Source organism: Cornus florida, unplaced genomic scaffold (assembly GCF_030987335.1).
Source record: "Cornus florida cultivar Cherokee Brave unplaced genomic scaffold, ASM3098733v1 CherokeeBrave_3.0.0_Hap2_Chr01, whole genome shotgun sequence".
In the NCBI taxonomy this organism is placed as follows: Eukaryota; Viridiplantae; Streptophyta; class Magnoliopsida; order Cornales; family Cornaceae; genus Cornus; species Cornus florida.
Window position 1 is genome coordinate 110,209,812 of NW_026775571.1, and position 23,602 is coordinate 110,233,413.

Sequence of the window (23,602 nt, forward strand, 5' to 3'; positions counted from 1 at the left end):
ATTAGAGACACTGGTTAGTTCTTAATCCTATATAATATAGTGGTGAGATTTCATTTGTTTCTCATAATTACCGAACCATTGCAAAAGTTTTTTTTTTTTTTTTTTCTCGAAAAGTGAAGCTAATATATATAAAGGGTAAAGTACAAATAACTCCCATAAACTTTACTCTATTTCTTTAGAAATCCCCCTGAACTTCTATTTTTAAAGTAAACACCCTAAACTATTTTTTTTTGCAAAAAAAAAAAGCCAGGGAACACTGTTCCGGCCTGTGATTATCACATGACGTAAGAAAAAATTTCAATATGACAGAGTTGCCCTTATTGTTAGGAAAATAAATTAATAAAAGCTCCAAATTGTTAATCCTAATTTTTGTTTGCAAATAGTAATCGTAACCCACTCATTCTCTGCAACCCATTCAAAATTGAGAAGAACTCGAGCAACAGACAAAACAATCAAGCTCAAGCTCGCAGGCATCAATGTCGCCTTCTTCAACACCGACCAAGCCCACCGCTCTGCCACACCCACATTCACTCCCATTTTCAAACTGTTTCTAATGGACTCTTAAAAGACCCTTCGGCGATCGATTTTGTAATACCCCTAATTTAAAAGGGATAAAAATTGGAATTTAAATGTTAGTTTATGTGCATTTTTATTTTATTTTATTTTATTTATTTATTTTGTGGCTAAGTGTTCATGTGTCAAATTATTTATTTGTGTTATTATTTGATTTATTTGAATTATTTGCATTAATTGAATTGATTGCATTACAGTGATTTAATTGAAATTGTTTGTTTGCATTTATTGACTTATTGGAATTCTTATGTGAATTAAACTATGTGAGTTTTTAAATATATTAAGTTATTTTTACTTACAAGTTTTGGGACGTCATCTGGTGTAGCCGACATAAAATTTAATCGTAGGCTTTATTATGGGCCGACTAGGATTAAGTTTAGGGCTTTGTCTCTATTATGACAAGGATTAGGGTTTTGGTATTAAGCCTATAAATATACCATTATGCTTTAAGCTTAGGGTTTACGATATATCACATAGCATACACGTAGAGTTGTTCTGTAAAAACAGAGGGTAGAGGAACAGAGCATTGTAAGGATTGTCAAGGAAGAAATCAGAGAGGACCAAGGGAGAGTTATGGTGGATTAAAACAAAACCATGGGAGGCTTGAAGGTGGTCAGTGTTTGCCGGAAATTAGGAAGACGGCGACAAAGTTTTGAGACCAAAACTGTAGGCAAATTCTTCTCTTTCTCCTTCCCTTTGGCTTGTGTTCTGTGCACCTAGATAGTCTCTAGGGTTTAATTGAACGTTAATTGGAAATTATATGTTTAGTACATGTTATATCAATGATCTGTAGGTGTTGATATCAATTCTGTAAAACAAAATTTATGCATGCTTTCGTTTCAGCATTCTGTTCTTAAAGTGTGTTAAGTTAGTTGCAATTTTAGCCTCTGTAATTGTTTCCAACCACTGTAGATAGGCCATTGGAATGATACTAGGTATTTATAAGACTAGTAAGTTCAGTATTTAAGAGAAACAGAGGAACTGGAATGACCGGAGGTGGAGCAGATAGGCTGAAACGGAGCAAAACGGGGACGGAGGCTCTCAAAGGAGGTGAGAGCTGGCTCCATGGATGTGGGAGCCGGCTCCCACGCTTAAAGAGCCGTCTCTAAGAACTATAGAGCCGGCTCCAGGCTCAAAAGAGCCTGCTCTTTAAAACTTAGAGCAGGCTCTCTTCAATAGTGAATGTTCTGTAAACTTTTCTACGAACTGTTTGTTACTTTGGAGCATGGGAATGTTTCTGTTGATTCTGGGGTTTCACAGAAGGATTAGAAGGCTGATTTTGGGTGTTATTAAGACCTTGAATTAATTAAATTTGATAAGGCTCCTAAGTTCAGTAGAATTGTTGTTGAAAAATAGTTTTAGTTTTGTTCTTAACACATGTTAATTCGGTAGCGACTTTAATTTCTGTAGTTGATTTTAATTGTTGTTTTCAAATCATTGGGATGCTCTTTGGTATTAATAAGACCTTTAGGATCAGTTTTTGAAATCAATTGAATGGTGGAAAAAGGCCGGAGAAGAAGCAGAACGGTTGGAAACGGATAAGTAATTGAACTGAGGCTCATAGGGGAAGAGAGACGGCTCTATGGAGGGAGGAGCCGCCTCTCCCATGAGTAGAGCGTGCTCTAGAGGAAGTAGAGCAGGCTCTACCTTTAAAAGAGGCTGCTCTACCTCTAAAAGAGCCTGCTCTTTTAGGATTAGAGCAGGCTCCCTTCATTTTGCACATTCAGTTAATGTTTTTTCGAACTTTTTGCTACTGTTTGGGCACTTGGGGTTCTTGAAAAAATTCTAGAACTTTAATGGGGGTTTAAATAATTAATTTAACATGTAATTAAGATCTTAAATTGCATAAACTACCCTCGTTGTAATAATGGAATTAACAGTGCGCTATTTAACAATTTTGCGTACGGTTAACGGCTGGAAGGAAATAAATTGTTTAATTTTAATTTGACAATTTAAGGTGTTATATATGTTTCTAAATTAAATTTTAGATGCGTGAGGGAGTCTTTTAATTAATAAATTGGACTCGTAGCATAGTTTGTGGCTGGGTGCTTAAACAACAAAACAATATACAAGTATGCAACCTAGCTTGCTATTGACGGATAAAAGGAACTGAATTGCTAAAATTAATTTTTAGCAAATTCTTGAATAATATAATGATTTTAAATCTTATTTGAATGCATGATAGAATAGTTGATTTATTAAAACTAATTTATTCATGCTTTGGGTGCTTGTTGATGAACCGTTAAATAATACATGGTTTAACTCTTGGATTTAAATTGCTGAAATAATAAATATTCTTTTGCAATTGTTTGGAATGGTTTCGGATTGTAAATTACTAACATGTATTTATACGTTGTAATTTACATGGTTTTGGATTTTAAATTGCTAAAACTTAAAACACTTTTCTGCAAGGATATGGATATTTGGTTTTGGACTGTAAATTACGTGCTTAGTATTTATATGTTATAATTTATATGGATATGGAGGATTATATGCACCGGTATGGGACGGTGGCATACTAGGTATGGTTTAGCTCAAAACGCTGATTTCTACCTTATGGATTTTAATTGGTGAACAGTTTTATCTGTTTTATCAACTATATAGATTTTGTGGATTGTATGCACCGGTATGGGACGGTGTCATACTAGAGACAGACTGATTCAAAATACTCAGTCCTACCTATTTTGGAATAAGGGTACGAATTATAAAAAACTTAATTCTCCTTATATTTAAGTCTGTGCAGTTGAATAAGCTGAACGACTTACTGGATCTCTTATATAAGTCTGTGCGGCTGAATAAGCTGAACGACTTATTGGATTTCTTATGGATGGATATGAACGGATTTTAAATATATGGTTATGATATCACGAGATGAGCTTGAGTCTCAGACTCGTCAGTTAGGGTGCGTATATGCAGTGGATGCGTCGCTGGCTATAGTAGGTTGAGGTGTACCCTGTTAGGTCTAGGTACTCATGCCCACCTTTGGGTGCGTTTTCGCATGTTACCTTCTATTCAGGTTAAGACCCCTATTGTAGTTCAGTGAATGTCCCTTAGTGTGGATATATATATATATATATGTATGGACTAGATAGCTATTGTTGAGATATCTAGGGTGTATCTGCATATCAGGTCACTGTTTGGATTACAGTTAGAGAAGAATTTGCATGTGGGCCTGACCCACTCTTATTTTTACAGGTGTTCGTTACTTCCAGTCTTAGAGCTGGATCGTGCTGAGCAGATACAGTCATTCACTCCACCGATGATGTAGGATTTTGTTTCATGTTTTAGGCTTTGGTTTTTTTTCCAGTCATTTAAGTTCAGTGGGATATTTTAGGGGTCCACTAGATGGATTCTCGAGTTGTATAATTTGGAGAACGATTTGTATTCGTGAAGGATCAGTTGTAACAGAATAGTTTTATTTATCAATAAAATTTTATTCTGAGGTTTCAGTTTTTGGATTATCATTGTAGTTTCTTTTCCGTAATTTATTTATTCCTGCTTTCTTAATTATATTCTGTGTTCGTTAATTGCTAATTGGTTTGATATCCTCGGGTAATCGGGCGTGGGCCTGGCCAACCCGCATCCGGAGATCCGGGGGTATCACAGTTGGTATCAGAGCACTCCAGGTTCTAGTGTCCTTAGAAGTGTCTTTCGTTATAGGACTTCCGCGTTGCGTCTCTCTAAAACTTAGAGCCATAATAGGAATCGGTGTACTCTATTTACGGTTCGTTAGGAGGAGCTGATGTCAATTATATTCTGTAGATACAGAATGGTTGACACTAGGAGGGAGGATTGGGTCCAAGGCGAAAGCGATAGAGACCCAAAGGAGTAAAGGAGTGTGTGATCGAGTTATTTGCCAGATATAGAACTTGGGATCAAAGTTTTAATTCTGGGGTTGGCATTACTTAGAAAGTATGAGCCAAGAGAGGATTAAGGTGTATGTGTTGGGTCGCCGCCTATCGGGATCAACACGACTTCAGTTGATCTCAACTAGGAGATAAGTGGGGAGTAGGAGTCCGAAGAGGATCCTAAGGGTGGAGATTTCAGGGTATCCAAGGGAAATGATACTAAATCTTCGGGATGAAGGATTACACGAGGATGATTTTGATTCACTTATAGTGGAATGAAGGATACAAGTAGAATTGGTGTGAACCAATTTACATATAGTCAAATTTACATAGCATCTCTAAGAGAAATATGAATGAGATACTCTTTAGGAGTTTAGGGATCGGATGGAGTTCTTCGTAGAACGAAATACCAGATTATATATCACATTTTAGAGAGTATGGGGATTGTTGTAACATTCTAAGTTGCTTATTAAAGCCACGTTAGACGGTTTGTTCTTCGTATATAAGGAAGATAAGAGTTAAGCTCTTTGGTTACTGCTTAGGCGACTGATGGTTGCTTTTAAGTTATGTTTAACGGATAGGTTTCGAGGTTGGATGATTACCTACGAAACTAGAAAAGGAAATAGCGAACCCAATTTGGTAAGGTTGGGTCCAAAAGAGACTTACTTTTCTGGAAGGAACGAAGTTTTAAGTAGAATTATATTTTTGTTTTAGGTTGTGTGTCTTATGTATTTCATTTTTGTCAATTTCTGAAGCGACCACCAAGTCGGAAGGAGGAGTTCGTGTTGGTGGGTATTTATTTGAATGTCGTCAAGAGAGAAGGGTGGACTGATTAAATTTTTATCAGTCTATTCGTAATTAAGACACAATTCACGAGAGTGTCATTTGGAGGGGTTGCTGGTGTTGCACTTAGAGGAGGAATCTAAGTTTCTACACTGAGAATAAAATGCGAAAATTTTTAGGGTCCTAATTTGCAACAATTTGTTGTTCCTCGGACATTAATGATTATATGGAGAATGGGAAAAGTTCCATATTTGTTTGGAACGAAACAAGGAGTCAAATTGACACTACTTATATTAAGCAAGTAGGGTGTGTCGAAGATAGGATGGTGAAACCGATCACCTATCATAAGGAAGCGGTGCACGGTGTGTGTGAAAAAGGTCATAGTAAGTTGACTTTCGATGACTGGAATTTCTGATTGATTTTATGATCAATAAGTTTATCACTAATTGTTACTGCATTGGTTCAGCTGTAGGGTTAGCTTTTGATGATACTCCAAATTAAGTATTGGATGCAGATGGAAGCTGGTGGTACCAGACTAATGGTACTTTTGGTAGACGAAAAAGAGAGTAGGCCTAGTTAGGGGTGGATAATTGGTTGAGATCATCAAAATTTATTGGAAGTTTAATTTCCTACGGATTAAGAGTGGTGGATTGAGCAATTTTGTTGCTCGCCCAAATTCTAGTAATGTTCACTTTTGGACTTCGCAATAGGTCCTCATTGCATTGCTAACAAAGGTATAATTGTGTTGCATATCTCTCGATGGAGGATTGGATCGACAGGGTACATTTGATCATGAAATAGATACTTGGGATAGATATCATAGGTTTTTATGGGAAGTTGGAAGTGTTTACTTCATTTCTTATAGTGATGGCACCGGAAGGTTTGTGTGACCACGTTTGGGGTTTTATATATTAATAGAGTAGACCTCTTACTTGTTGGTTTGGAATGGCAGCATGGGTTGTATAATCAGACCCTAGCTTCCTTAAAAGATACATCGGGGAGAAATACTCCCCTTTATAATGGATTGCGTGTGGTTAGGCGGTGGCAGTACGATTTTGTAAATCGGTACACTTTTACACTAGCGTTCTCAATTAAGAGACCATTGATTAGGGATATCTTCCGTATCAGAAGCAAAGTGTGTATTTCAGGAAGGTCAATTTTTATGTCTTAAATTGACTTTTCGTGGACGATGGTTCTCCTTTTAAGCGATAGCTTATCGATTGGTGTTTTTAAAACATTGGGATAGGATGCATAGAAGTTTTACACATTTATGCTATGGAATTTGGAAGAATGTGAATTTTTTATAAACAAATTTGGGTAAGGATGAGTAGTTGCTAAATACAACTCACGTGCTGGACGTGACCTGCTGCACCGATCCAAAATTTTTGATGTGGTGCAATGTTTTTGTTCTGAAAATGTCAGAAGGTTGCACCGCAGTAAAATTTTTAGAACAAAAGATCATAGCAACAAAAACATTGCACCACATCAAAATTTTCAGAACAAAAGATCATGACAACAAAAACATTGCATCACAGCAACCCACAATAACCTAAATATTGCATCAGAGTAACCAAAAAATGTGACTACCAACCAACAACTTCCATTATCACTAAGCAGCTGTTGGGATTTATATGCCCCAGCATAACAAATTCCTTTTTGGATTAAAGTGACATATGTTCTTGACGTATCTGAAATATTTATGCTTTATATAATTGGTGAATTCAATGTATTATGTTTCGATTCATTATGGAATTGATAGTGTCCACTTCATCGCAAGAGATATTTATATATATATGTGTGTAATGGCAATCAATACATGAATATAAATAGTAATCATAAATAATTCATAGTCGGTAATTATGGATGGACTCATTATTAACTAAAACTTGAACTGGATCCGCGTTAGGTTAAGATATATTGCGAGAGCTGTCGTATGCAATTGCTCCCTGTCACAGTCATGGCATTTGACTCTTAAGCATGAGAGGAGTATAAACTCTTTTTTTAATTAGTAATTATTTTGATTTGTTCGGCAGAATCTTCGGAATCTTTAGACTGACATTTTGGGAAATTATGTAACTAATAGTTATATTTTCAATATTTGCATCATTATTACTTGTATTTATTTTGTATTGATTATGGTTGATCATAAAATAAATTCGAAAGCCTTCGTGTCTTTTTAGACAAAATAATTTATTATATATTTATTTATTTAAATTATTATTTTTTGTCAAATAAATGTTTTATTGTGATTGAGCCAGAAATAATCAAAAGTACTAAAATAAATATATTAATTAAGTAGTCGGATTGATGGCTTTATTTATCCGATAACTAATTATGCATAGAGGAGTCAAAGTGCAACATTGACTTAGAGGTTATTTATTATTTAATTAGAATTCAATTAATTTCTTTTAGTGCAGTAGAAATTAATTAATGAATTAATTTAATTGGGTTCATGGACTGGGCCGATTATTAATTCATTGTAGCCAAGAAAATAATAAGCCCAATAGGATTCTCACTCATAGCCCAACTTAATATTGGAATCCTATTAGATTTGAGATGTGTGAATTAGAGATGAAGAAGGATTTGTTGTTTCATTTTCTTATTTTTATGTTGCCTATATATACACGGGTTCATGTATATTTTTGGAGAGACTTTTGGAATAAAAGAAATGATATGTTTTCTCTCTCTAGATTTTAAGGTTTGCGTTCTCATCTAATGGAGGCTCCCACAAGCCTAGTTTTCCAAGGTCATTCATGGAGGCTTATGGGTAATTCTTAAAGGCAAGACCATTACCAAAAAGATGGAGATCCAAGGATAAGGCATCTAGTAAAGGGATCTACAATAAGTGAGAACATTCACTTTAGATGAGAGATCTAAGGTTTACTTAAACCTTTTATGTAACTATTCAATCTATTAATTGAATGACACATCATATTTTATTTTTGCATAAAACTTGTCTCTATGTGATGAATCAAGATCTATGTATGAAAATCCCTCTAAAAGTTTTTAAAACTTGCACGTTTTCCAATAGCAGCATAATCACTTGCATCATCATCCATCAATGACCTGCAAAGATATAAATAATATTATTTTTCTCATATTATCAATGCATGTTTAAATAGGAAATAGAAACTAAGATAGTCACTATACTTTGATGATGATGCCTGTGTGTTAAGCAACTGATATAATGGAATGTTACGAACCTGCAAAGACAAATAAAAGTCTAAGTTGAAATTCTATTTCTTTTAACTACTCTCTTTAATTGTGTTATTTTTATAGATTTTTCAAAATATTATAGAGCAAACAGAGGGCATACCCCCTAAATAAATAGATACCATTTATAATGCAGAGCTATGTCAGGCTAATAAACCATCAAATACAAAATTAGAGAAAAATTCATCATTTACATTATTTATCTCTTGAGACTACCTTGCCTGCACTGAATTCCCACCCCATAGCTGCATTGTCTGCCCACCATCACCACCCCTTGGCCATATTACATTACAACCCCTTCCCTGCACAACTAAACCACCAACTGCATTGAACCTGAACTGCTGAACCAGTACATCTTTCCTGCACTGCTAAACCAGCACCTTTTCTATGCACTGAAACACCACCTCTAGACTATATTGATGCCTGTGAATCACCATACTAAGAAAAACAAATGTTTGTAACTTGCTAAAACAGATTGTTATATATTGTTAGCACTAAAGAATAGTTAATTCAACTAGAAAAATGAAAATAGCTAATTCTAGGTTTACATTAAGCAAGATATTTACCTCTTGAGATTGACTTTGATGCACCTAATGTGCATTTGAACCACCCGTAGCACCCCTTGCACCCGTTCCACCCCTTGCACCCCTTCCACTTCTGCCATATGCCCTTCCAGCCCCTCCTCTATTAGTTAATGGTGGTCTTCCTCCCCTTCTTGGCGGAAGTTTCTCAACCATTATTGGTTCCAAGGCTGTGCATGTTCTTGTGTTGTGCCCATAATTATTGCATCTTGAACATTGCAAAGCTGGTCTTGACTTGCTTAATGTTGTTAAACTACTTGCCTTATCAATTTTTTTGTTCTTTGGCTCATCATTTTTTTTTTTTTTTTTTTTTGTTATTTGCCTTGTCATTTTTTTTTGCGTCCTTATCAATTTTTTTGTTCTTTGGCTCATCAATTTTTTTTTTTTTTTTGTTATTTGCCTTGTCATTTTTTTTTGTTCCTCGCCTTCTTTGGTTTACCAGCTGGTTTCCTATAGATTAGAGGTTGCAATGGGTCTATAGGTTCTAAATTTAATATCCTACTCATATTAATGGGATAAATCAAGTTTGCATAGGCCTTCAAATAAGTGTCTGTATGATAATATGGATCAACATATATCTCTGGCAGCTCCTTCCTTGCAAATATGCATGTTATAGCATGGTTGCAAGGGATACCACTAACTTCCCATATTCTACAAGTGCAAGTGTTCTGCCAAATGTCCACTGCCTCACTAATTCTTTTGCATTCCACCTCATATTTTTCCTCACCGGCATAATGAACTTTGCAAAATCTTGCACTATTTTTCCTCTTGGTCATCTCCTTCTGAATGTTTGGACATAAACAACCCACTCTTTGAATTCATGAACACCCTCTTACTTTGAAACCTTAACATGAGATCCTTTCTAATCCATTCCAACATGTACAAAATAGGCTTGTCTCTTGCCGGAAGAATGACTGCATTCCAGGATTCAAGCATGTTGTTTATCACTAAGACAATTTTTGACTGATAACCAAAACTGGACCTTGTCCATATCCTTGGTGGCACTTTGCTCAGCCACTAACAAGCTTTAGCATCCATCTGTTTGATATTGTTCATAAACAATTGAAAATCAGTTTCTGTGTGGGATTGAGTTGCTTCCCAAACCTCATTTTTCAGATTTTGTCCCCTATATTTTAGTTTGAAATTTTCATAGAGGTGTCCGACACAAAATCTATGTTCAACCCCATACAGAATGGTATCAAAACTATCAACCAATCCCTGAAATAAAATGAAAATTACAAATTAAATGTAACTACAAATTAATACAAAGGAATTGACCGATAAAGTGCAAAATCGAACATAAATACAACTACTAACTTACAAAACTGAAATTAAAGTAATTATAAAACGAAAATGAAATAAAACTATTTATTTGTACTGCTTAAAAAACTAAAATTTAATTAAATTTCAAATCTAAATGAATTAAAACACTGAAAGGAACTAGTAAATTATAAAAGTAAACATAAATAAAACTATTGATTAGAAGTGAAACTCAAGTAAATTGTAAAACAAAAATGAAATAAAATTAGTTACTTGTATTGACTTAAACATCTAAAATTTAAGTAAATTGTAAATCTGAAATGAATTAAAACTACTAATTTAAAACACTGAAAGGAACCAGTAAAGGAGAAAAGTAAAGATAAATAAAACTATTAAATAAAGGAACTGAAATTGAAGTAAAGTGTAAAATGGAAATGAAATAAAATTATACAGATACTTACTTTCTGTCTATCTGACATGAGGTGATGTCAAAGTGAGGTCCCATAACCTTCATTAACTCTCTCGTGAACCAAGCCTATGAGTCTTTTGTTTCAGCCTCAACAACAGCAAATGCAACAGGGTACATTTGGTCATTCCTATCACATGCCACAGCAGACAGAAGGTGACCACCATATGCTCTCTTTAGAAAGCATCCATCAACTCCAACGAATGGCCTATAACCGTCTCTAAATCTCTTCTTTGTTGCAGCATAACAAATAAAAATCCTTTGAAAGGTTTTTATTTCATTATCATAAGACATGGGATCAACACCAATTGTCGCACGACTTCTTGGATTGGTGCTTTGAATATTGTTGAGCCTCATCTCCCTCAATAATGCCTAATGCCATTTTCTTTGCCCTGCACGCTTTATATATAGACACATCAAGATCTAACTCAGTTGCAATAGTACTTTGAAGTGCCACATGGCCCATGGTTGGGTTTAATCTCACTTGCTCAAAGTACTTGTTTGCTAGTTAAGAAAATGTGGTTTACTTATTATTATGAGTCTACAAGCAATTGTTATGCTTTATGGTGAATGTCTTGATTCTTAAACACTACTCATTACTTGGTTTACTTGCATATATCCTCCAGCCACAACCTTGCTTGCACACTGCAGTCACTCTATCACCATCATTTCTTATTAATTTAACATCCAACTTTTCCTTGGTTACATAATCCCTAAGTGCAAGCCTAAAATCTGCAGCTGATGCAAACCTCATGCCAATTTCAATTTGTTTAATACCCAAATCCCTTGAAGGCAGGAATTATTGGTTATTAGGGATAGGTTGAACTACACTATTATTATTCTCATCATCATCTGAACCAGGCAAGCTTCTCAACTCATCACTAGGACCATATGTAGACTCCACTTCAGTAAAGTCCAAATATGTTTCATCTAACTCATCATCAGACTCCACTTCAGCAAAATCCATATATGTTTCATCAATTTGATCATCATTAATTGTAGACTTAATAGCCTTCTCTTTTCCTTTACCTACATGGTTCTCATTTGTTTCTTCAAAAGGCTCGTCAAGGTATATATCGTCTACAATAATACATGATTTAAGTAATGATTAAAAAGTTAAATATGGTGGTAGTGTCAAGCTAAAGTGATAAACAATAGGAATAATGCACATTCAAACAATAGAAAAAATGCATAATTTTCATGTTTTAATATAAAATAAGAGAGAGAGAGAGCGCGGGAGAGAATATGTTCAGTATTCATGCTTGTCAACCAAACACATACAAAAAAGGACCTTTTCTACAACATAATCAATAAAAAAGGGACCACTCAACAAAAACAAACACATAGAAAAAGGGTTTTTTTTTTCCTAGAATATAATCAATAAAAAAAATGATAACTCAACAACCAATTTCAATGGACAAAGACTCTGCAATAATAGATTGAACATTACTTTGATCTTTGAATAGCAGAAAGAACCACAAACATTCACAGTCAACAAAGTCTAACATATCCAGACAAAAACATTGTTATCAGAGACAAGAAACAATATTAATATTCCCTATCAAAGGGACAACACATTAGCACACACTGACATCTACTACTTTTTACTTACAAACAAAACTACAACAGCATAAAATGCTCGTCACAACTACTGTGAACCACATATCTTCATATCATTACCATAAAGAAATTAGAGAAAGTTAGAGAAAGATTTAGTGAACAAACTCACAAACAAAACTACAAAAACCAACATCTGAACCATATTTATTTCAACACAAAAATTGTAACGACCCAAAATAAAAATACAAAAAATAATATATATGAAAAAAATAAATAAATAAAAATAAAAATTTCGGCATGACCTCTACATGAAAAGGTCCTACTACGACCTGCTGAAATACATATAAAATGCAATGGCTTCACTTGGCCTCAAAACTAATTTATCCTGTCCCAACGCACAATGCAATAATATACATCATTCCCAAAATCAACACATACATAATAAAATGTCCCGTTCCTCTATCTCCTCCAAACAAGGAATCACTTTAATTACATTAAGTTACAGTACATGATATATATTTATTTACACAAATTCTACCATTACAACACTATACAAGTTACACTTAATTTTTTTTTTTTTTTTTATAAAAGGTACGTGATCATGTTTTTATATAAAAGACAACAAAATAAGAGTTCTAGTCCAGTTTTAATTTGCAATGGGTTGTCGCCCACCCCTTCTTTCCCCAAACCTGAAAAATGTTAAATAATGGGGTGAGCTAAAAGCTCAGTAGGAGGTGCCTAAGGCACACTTCTTGAGACCCCATGAATCCATACAATGAATAGAAATGAAGGCTATGGGATAATGCTACGCCGGGGAAGAATACCACAACAATTTCAAATCCAAAGTAAATAACGTCGTGCCATGAGATGCAATACCATGCTATGTCAGTCCCCATTCTCAAAACCTTTTTCCCAAAATTATTATTATTATTATTATTATTTTCAAAAAAACCCATTTTTTTTTTTCAAAACCAATTTCCATTTCCTTTCCCAATGCTATGCATGAATGTCTCATATATTTTAATATTGTGTGAATGGAGGAATTTCATGGCGTCCAAATCAAATAATCATCAGTGTACGAGCTAAACAAAAATCTCTAAGTTTAACTCATGCTTTTAAATCATAAGAATTCATCACTTATAACACAATAGCCATGAAATCATCATCATTTAAACATAATTCTTCATCACATACCAACTAGCACATAAACACTTCTCATATACAACACATAATAAAGTTCGCATGGAATCTAAACAATATAATCAAGTATTAGCATAACTTATGAGGGAATGACTTACAAAAATCTAAGAAACTTGTGAATTAGGAACCCCTACCTCACAAAGATGCAAAACCCCGAATTTGCTCAAATCCAAGCCCTAGAATTCAAAATTATAGGCTGCACCAAAACCACTTTTGCTCCGATCAAATCAAAAATCTAGGCAAGCTCTTTGTTTTGCCACAAACGGCACTTAAAAACTCCAAATTGATAGAGAGATATCAAGGCTTAAAGGTGGATGAAGAAAAAAGAAAAAGAGAATCCTAAGGTGAGAGAGAGAACCACGCAGGAAGGGAGAGAAATAATATCTGCTTAGTGACCATTTGGTCACTTAAAAATAAATATGTCAATGGTGGGTTCCACGGGCTAAAAAATCTATTTTGTCTCCTTTGTATATATATACATATATACATGTCACACCACTCATTTAAGCAAAATTGGTAACATTACAAAAATCAAACATCTGACTATTAACAATCTTCTCTGAACCGAATATTCAATGTAAGAAGTAAAATATCAAATCTTTTGTAGAGAGAGCTTCGATTGCATACCACACAAACAATATTACAATTATTTAGTTCTTTAAGATTTACCTTGGTATAAGAAAGCCCGATTTATGTCTGTACAGTTGGTATGTTGCAATGGAACTACCTAGGGTTTCAAAGCTTCTAGTTTGAGTGATTTAGCACTGACATAGTGGAGGGATTTTGGACCTAAAATCAGGCATATGCACTTTACCCATATATAAATGGACAAAAAGATACAGAAAAAGCCTTCGGCCCAAACAAAACCCAACACAGATGGGGAGTATGAGCCTAACCTAAGCTCAAAACAAGCCTAAAACATAAGCCCAATACAAACATCCAAAGGAACAACGAGGCAATGGCCCTAAATTTAAAACAAATAAATCCATCAGTGACAGTTATGAAGCTATTACAGGAAGATTTCAAGAGCAATTTCGGTGACTGGGACTGCGATGGCAAGGAAAACCCTCGCCTTCAAGACTTAATCCGGTGGCCTCGGCGGGGGACGGCAACATGAAGGAGAGAGATCCCAGTCCTTTAGGATGAGATGAGCAGCTATAAAGCTTCTAAGAACTCCCAATTTTAGAATTGAAGTAATGCTGTTAAAAACCTTTGTCAGAAGCGAGTTTTGGGATAACTTTGTACCTTTGAAGATGCGAGTATCCTTTCCTCCCAAATATGGTACACTAAAGCAGCAGATAGACATAGCTTTCTCAGTTATCTACTAGCGATGAGTGTCTATAAATTTATATTAAGGGTGGTGGTTTGTCGCACACCGACCCAAAGTTCGTGCACCAAAAGATAATGGTGTAGAGCCATGATGAATGTGGCCAAGTTTTACATTTAGAAATTGCCACTATTACCTTTCACTAAAAATATAGTTAGGGCAAGTAGTGATTGTCTCAAGGGATTGTGGGTCGTACTAGGTTAGGGAATTAAGATTAGGGTTAGTAGGTCGAGTGATCAAAAGATTAGTTGGTGGTTAAATTACACTAAAATGCAATTTAAACTAAAGTAGGCAATAAAATGTAAATGAGAGAAAATAAAATAGAGATCTTGGGATTTAGAGATCACCACTAAGCATACTTTTCTACACCCTTAATGAATGATTAATGAGGGGGAAAAACATGTATTGCAACATAGTGTGTGTGTGTGGTTGTTTCAACAAGCATGGATGACAAATTAAGCATATATTGTCTAAGCAACATGGTGGATAGCACAACATATCAAATTAAGCCATTAATCATTTCTTTAAGCTCACAACCAAACACATCACAAGGTTAGAGATATGTGCTACTTGCTTTCGTAAGTATGGAACATCAATAACAAGCATGGATTGTCCTCCCATTTATCATCTAAACTACAACTACACTACAATTAAGCTAATGACATGAAATTAAACTAATTAAACTAAGGGAGAGGTACAATCCATCAATAAATGAGTATGAACCATCAAATAAACCACAAAAACATTCCATTAAGCACTATATCTTGACAATCTCTAGATCCATAGCATTAATACACATAGACATGTATCAACAATACAAGAAATAGAGACAAACACATGAATATCTATTTTAGCATACATAGACATATGGATAGAATGAAATGATCAATTAGAAGCATTAAACCATATAAATCATTGAATAAATAAGATCTATACATATAAAAGTGTCAAAATATGTATCACAATACAAAACTCCTTAAAAATACATAAATCAAGATGTAGAAAGTATGCTTAGGGCTAACTCAGCCCCAAGAGGATGTCTAGTCACTCATAGATGGTGTCCTCCAACCCTCAAGGGCTAACTCTATGGTAGAGATTGCTCATCTTCTTAGTTGATGGAAGAACTTCAAGCTTGTGTCTCTAACCTCCTCCTCTCCTTTCTTCCTTGCTAAGATATAAAAATTGTGCCTCTCAAGTCTATCCAAAATCTCTAATTCTCTCTCTCTAAGTATATCTCAAAAGTGGCTCATATTCCTTATATAGGTAGGTCAAAAATCACCCCAAATGAGCTAGGCTCGTACACCAAATATTCCTCCAATGATTGGATATGAGACAACTTTTAATGACCTGGAATTTGAATTTTCTCAGAATTTGGGATGTTTGATCGATCAAACTTGTGGTAAGATCTATCGAACATGGCTGAGATCTATCGAATTGAAGCTGGATCGATCCTCTATGGCGGCGCCTTTTTGGATAAAAACAAATCTAAGATATTTTGAATATATTTTTGAGAAAAAAACAAAAGTGGTTGGTAGGGTGGTACAGCTGGATAAGATCAATCATTTAGATAAGGACAAGATGGTTCGATCGATCAGAGAATGAAGTTGGATCGATCGAACTTTGAGATCTTTGAATAGGGAAAAATATGGCTCAGATCCATCTTGAAGTACTGAGATCAATGAAAGTTGGATCGATCGAACTTTTCTTGAGATCGATCGAAGTTACTGAAATTCCACCCTTTGCTTCCTTTTGCTCCACTTTGCTCATTTCTTTGATTCATCTTAGAATTGTTTCATTTTTGCTTTTATTTGGCTGAGTTAGCTTATTTTTGGGATAAGTACATGAAAATGGAAATAATACGAAATCAATCTAAAGTGAAAAAATAAGATAGATAAAGGTCCTAGAATACCTTAACTTAAGGCGTTTAAATACACACTTTTCAGCGCTCATCAAAGGGTATCCATACGGGTGATTGAGAGTATCTATCAATTTTACAAATTTAACCTATAGTTAAATAATAAAAAAAGTAGTGTACTCCTGTTTGCTAGACTTGACACAGTCACACACTGATTTAACCAGAAAAAAACCTAGTAATCTCACCAAGGTTTCTCTTTCTTTCTCTCGACAGATATTTGAAAAATGTGGTAAGAAAATTGACTTTTTTTCTTCTTTTTATTTTTTTATTTTTTTTTTTTCCCTTAAAGTTACCCCCAAATATTAATGTCAGTGTTTAATAAAATAAAATAAGAAATATGACTTACCAAAATATATCTATCTATATCTATCTATACATTACTATTATAAAAGTATAAAGAAATTTTTAACATTTTTTTATTTATTATTTTTTTTCATGATATACTGAGTAATGAGTATATAGTTTAATTTATTGCTTTCAGTAATATACATGCATACAATAATTAGCATTCATAACTCCTACTTTAATTTATTGCTTTCATTAATATACACGCATACAATAATTAGATGGTTCATATTCATAACTCCTATCTCTTCATTTAGGGGCAGAACAAAAAATTAAATTTAGGAGGCACAGTGTAAAGCTAAATAAAAAATTTAATAATCACGATAATAAATATAGATTCTATAAATCAAAATATAAAAAGTAAAATTACTCAAAATAATATTTCAATCAATAAGTAATTTAAGAAAGATAAATAGTTAAAAAAAAATTTAAAAAGAAAGAAAAATGAGAGAATTTTGAAAGGAAAAAAATTGGAGTTTGATTTAAAAAGGAAAATTTGACTTTTTTTAAAGGAAATTAAATGAATTTAAAGACTAAAAAATAAAAGAAATACAAAATTTAAGAGATAATTTTAGAAAATAAAAATTTTATTTTAAGGGGGGCATTGTATGATTTTTTTTTTCATATATACATGTAAAAATATACTCCCTCCGTCCCAAAATAGTTGTCCATCTTTTCATTTTGGGATGTCCCAAAAAATATGTCCAATTCCAAATTTGAATGTACTATTTTTTATAACATTCCCAAACTATCCTTTTAATTAAATAATTGCACTAATTATGGAGCACTATTTTATCTTTTAGTAAGGACATATTTGAAAATTCACTCTTATTAATATAATAAAAAGTTGGATTCCCCATACGGGACATATCTTGTGGGACGAAGGGAGTATAAATTTAGTATATGTATTATAGTAAGCGGGGACAGGCCAGGAGGGGCACGTGCCCCATGGGGCATACACTGGCTCCCCTGTCTCCATTACTAAAATTTCATTATTAATAAAACAGTAAACATTTGGTAACTAATCTTACATTTTTTAAAATATTTATATTTATTTTATGTTTGACTCATAATAGAAAGAAAAAGGAAATTTGATGAAGAAAATAGGACGCCTTCTACTTCAATCGGGGATGGCTTTTTTTTCTATGTAATTTTGATTTTTTTTTTGACTCATAATAGAAAGGAAAAAGAAAAAAGAAAATTGATCAAGAAAATCATAATTTCTTCTTAAACAGAGAAGAATTTAGGTGAGCCTAATCCAAAGGATGAATAATTCAATCATGGAAAGATTGAAAGTCTTATTTGGAATTATGTTTTTCTTGAAATATTCTTTTATCTTATTATGAGGGCAAGTTTTACTTTTATTTAGCTTAAGTTTATTTCTTGAAATTTTTATTTTTTATTAATCTTTGAAGCAGTTTATTTTTTAAAGGAAAAGAAAAAATGATGAAATAGGGACAGTTTTACAGAGGCAATTTTGTATTAAATAATTTGATAGTATATTATACTAAAGATTATTTTGTTGCATAAAAGGCAAGGGGATTAACATAAAAATAGAATTTGATTTTTTTGATTTTTTGTTGTTGAATTTCTGTTATGATTGTTCTAATGTTTAAGAATATCTTATTTGTTTTTATTATTACTCTTTTTTCTTTCTTTTTTTTCCTCCGTGTTCGTTGTGTACATGATGATTATGATGTAATTCCACTTACCAATACAAGTGAGTGGTTACGAAAAATGTAATCATCTCCATTATCTCTATGCTTGGATCAAGTTACTCCGGTGGCGCTACAACCAGCGACTGATGCCCCACCACCACCACCACAATTTTCACTTGTCGTAAAATGCAAATGAGGATTGTAGTGATAAATTAGAGAATCATACCTAATCGAGCATCAAAATTAGCCTTTGTAACGACCCAAATTCGGGAGATCCAGATCTCTAGCCGAGTCTTCGCCCAAACCCGATGACACACAATGGTACTATTGCCATTTCGCCTTAAAATAATAGTTTAACACCCATTAAGGGTAAAATAGTCATTTATCTCACTTATAGAACTTCAAGACCCAAAAAGTGTAGAATGGTCATTTACCAAGGTCACCTAATGATTAATATAAAGTCTAGGGGTAATAAGGTCATTTCTCAACATCACAGTGGGTCTAGAACTCATAAGGGCCAAACGGTCATTTGGCATAGTCAAATAAAGCCTTAAAACCCAAAAAAGGTAAAATAGTCCTTTACCATGGTCATTTAAGGATTTAAATTCCAAAGGGGTAAAATGGACATATGTTACATAAAGTATAGCTTCTAAACCTTCCAGGGGTAAAACTATCATTTTTTTTTGTTAAAATATAACATTTGTACCCTTCAGGGGTATTTCTGTCAATTTTCTAAGGTCATTCTGTACTTTGGTTGAAGTTTTGGGGGTAATTGTGTAATTATTCTAAAAATCTAGGGTCAAATGGTGAATATTGGACCATCTGTGTGCACAGATGGTCCATCTAGTCGATCAGATGGTCAATCCAATGAGTGAACCAAACTAAAGGACCATCTAACTGGTTAGATGGTGAAAACAATTCACAAATATCCCATGCGAGAACCATCTAACCGGTTAGATAAAGGCATATAACTGATTAGATCAGATCTAGATGACCTCATCTAAACGGTTATATGATATTAACATCAATGTGATCAATTAGATCACTTCCCAAATCGCCTATATGCATCCCAAACTCATACAACATGAATACTTAAGTCCGCAAACATCAAAATATGCAAGATTAACGTATAAACATTCATTCATCAAGCCGTTTACACGCCATTTAAAGATCAAATTATACAAATATCTTTTTATACGTACTCTAAAGAATCAAGATACAAAAATGAAGCCGTCATGGCTAAAATTACATAGTTATAACAAGAATGAATATCCTAACTACATCAATATCCACGGATGCATATCATTCACCGGCTCATTTTCCAAATTCTTGAAAAATGTTAATAATAATAGGATGAGCTCAACAGCTAAGTAGAAAATGTTTCAAATACATTCCTAAAAATCCCGTGAGCCACAACCAAATAAGATGAGATGAAAGAAGGGGATCATGGAAATATAAGCCATATCATCATACATGAATTTCACAAATTCACAAACCATTTATTTACACATAAATGCAAATGCCCTATTATTTCCTTTCAACCCAACCTCACCAAATCCTTCACAACCATCATCTCACTTACACTACAACTCATTTCTCAATCTTCTTTCCCATTATACCTTCAAATTCTCAACTCACCCCCATGCCAAGAATATGCATATCATACAACCATTCCCTAACATACAAATCATGATATACATCATAATCACCACATCATAGCATATAACACTTGAATTTAACCATATAAGTCATACATTAACATTTCATCATATAACAATCTCATGTTTTGTAAGAATAGCATAAACCATTTTATATAAATTACAAATCAAGTAGATTAAGAACATCTCACGCTTAAACATTACAACCAAAACATTACAAGCTAAACATACTTCACATCATCAAGATTCCATGTAAGAAATACATAGAATACTCACTAAAACCGTAGGAATTGTAGTTTAGACTTCTCTTACCTCAAGATAGCAAACCAAGACTCCAAACTCCAAACTCAAATCTCACCAGAAGCTTGCAAAACCGGCACCAAAACGAAGCCCTTGCAACGATCTACAACTTTGTTAACTTCGGCATGAACCCAATTGTCCTCTAACTTGGAGAAATTATGAGAGAAGAAAGAAATATAGAAAGAGAAAGAGAAGTGTGGAGTGATGGAAAGAGTGGTCCGAAAAATTAGGGGAGAGAATGAGTGGACCAAAAAAATGAAGCCAAGTCTTTGGCTTCTAGCACATTCTAAAGTCAATGGTCCAAGAAACCTAAATGACAACAATGCCCATCAAATTTCTTTATGACCTCAACAATGCTACAAAATATCTCTCTCCACTTAATCACACTAATACAACGTATATACATGTAAATATATAATCACCCACTAACAACCATATATACAAATGTGCACATTACCACCCCATAATATCTTCTCATCCACTTAACTACACCAATAACCACATATACACTCATATAACTATACATGTGCACCACATAAATAAAATTCCCCAAGATAAATAAATGGGTAAATGGAATAACGCCAAGGAAAAATATTAGGACCTACACGGTGCGCAAATCAGGACGCATCAAAATAATAAAATAAAATAATGGAAAAAAAATTCAAAAAAAATACGAGACGTTACAACCTCGATTTCTTCCTTCGATGCTCGCCCTATCTCCAGAACTATTAATTGAATTATCAATAGTTGCAGTTTCTCCAAAACTTTTTGTTGAAAGATCCATCAAAGATGAGTCATGTGTAATCTTTTTAACAACATAAATTCCTTGACCCACACCACAAAGCTCTTCAAGTAATTAATGTGTAAGCTTTAAAAACCTCAAACCCTTGAGAATCGAAGCATAACTGGTGAACGGCACGAGAGGAACCAAGTTTCTTAACACATCATTCGAAGTCGAACCGCCACCACTACGTACCACCAATAATGCCCGAAACAATATACCCACCGCCACCAAAAACTACCACCTTGTCATGACTAAAACTTGAGGACTGATCGTATCTTTATAGATTCAATTCCAGCGGAAGATTATAGTGATTGTGATATGAAGACATAGACAAAGACAACACTTGCCCATTGGTGTTATTAGCCTGATCATGACGGGCCATCTGTAATGACTGGTTCTTTTCCCTTTTTTTTCGGATTTTTTTTTTCTGCGTAAAATTTTATTTATTTATTTGTCGTTTCCTTTCGTGTAACCTTAGGGTTTATGCTCGGATTCGACTCCGGCTTTGCATGCGTCCTATTGATTTTATTTCCATGAAATGTGTAGTTTTACTTTTTTGTAAAAAAAAATATGTTACTTGTTTACTTTTTCGAAAAGGGCATTGATGCATAGTTTTTTCGGAAACATTCTTTGTTTTGGGGGTTTTGTGTAATTAAAAATTGTAATTACTTTTTATCTTAGGGACCATTTTGTAATTTAATTTGCAAGATATTTGGTGGAGGGATCTTTTTGCAAATATTTTGGAATTATTTTGGAATTATTTTGGGGAAAATGGGTTATTGTGTAATTACCTAGAGTTGTGTGTGAGAGATGTTGCGCTAGATCACCTAGTGAGTGGAGGAATACATAATCCTCCACTCACTTTGTCTATCTTATCTCTTTCCTCTCTTTTCTCTCTAAACCCTAGCTTGCCTCCATTGAAGGATAGTTTAAACTAGACCTACCACCACCATTTTGGTCCCATTCCACTCACCGTATAGCTAAAAGTTTGAAATACTTTAACTTCCCATCACCCTCCTCTACAAAACCCTTAAAGGACTTCTTGGAATTCCTCTGCTTTCTTTGGATTCTAGAGGAACAATCTTCTAGTGAGGTAGGGGATGTCCTATGTTTATACTTTTAATGTTTTATGGCTTAATTTGACGTTTAATATATGTTGTATGCATGCTTACACTTCTAAAATTTCATATAACTTGTTTAGTATATGACGGACTTAGGGTTTCATGTTGATTTTAGCTTGTATGCAACCTATATATTATGTATGTGTTGTTTCCTTTGAAGTAATCTAGAATATAGAGACTTTCGTGTATTGTAGTTGCATGAAATTAGAGATTTCCTATGTGTATAAATTACTTAATTTATGTATAAAACATGCCTATGAATTGTGGTATATTCGGTGCTTGGTTGGTGTTTAGATGAAGACTTGAAACCTTGCTTCATAATTAAATTAATGTATATCATAAGTTGACTTCTTCTTCTTCTTCTTCTTTTTTTTTTTTTTGTGACTTAGAGATTTACATTATAACTCGTAGATATGTAGTGTTTACGTGGAAATCATGTTGTGTGTGTCATTTGGGCTTTAAGAGCATTATGGTCACATTTGATTCATAAACATGCATTTGATTTTAGGTTGTGTGTGCACGGCATACATAACAAGTTTGAAGGATGGATGCCATCCGAATCTTGAAAAAAGTGGACATCACGTCTAGTGGGTTGGAAGTCCTGCAATACACTTGGCCAGTGGGGTGTGGAAGTGCACCAATCTCGTTTTTCAGGGATTTGATTTCGGCACCATTTTCATTATTTTGTGTCATGGAGTTGCATACGTAAGTTGCATATAGTGGAGTCTATGTGCGATTTATTTGGTAACTCTTGGTGTGTTGTATATTTTGTTTCCCTACTAGCTTTGTGGTAGTTGTAATCTTAAATATATACCTTGTGTTTGATTTTATTCCATTTACAAGTCGACTATGCCTTGTTGTCTTGTCATTCTACTATCTTCGTGGTAGTTATTTGTACAAGTATATATTTTGTGTTGATTTCATCTTTAGTTTACAATTTGGCATTGCCTTTTGAAGTTGTAATTTGTTGAATTCAATTTTGGTGAACGGTTTATAACATGTTCATTTGT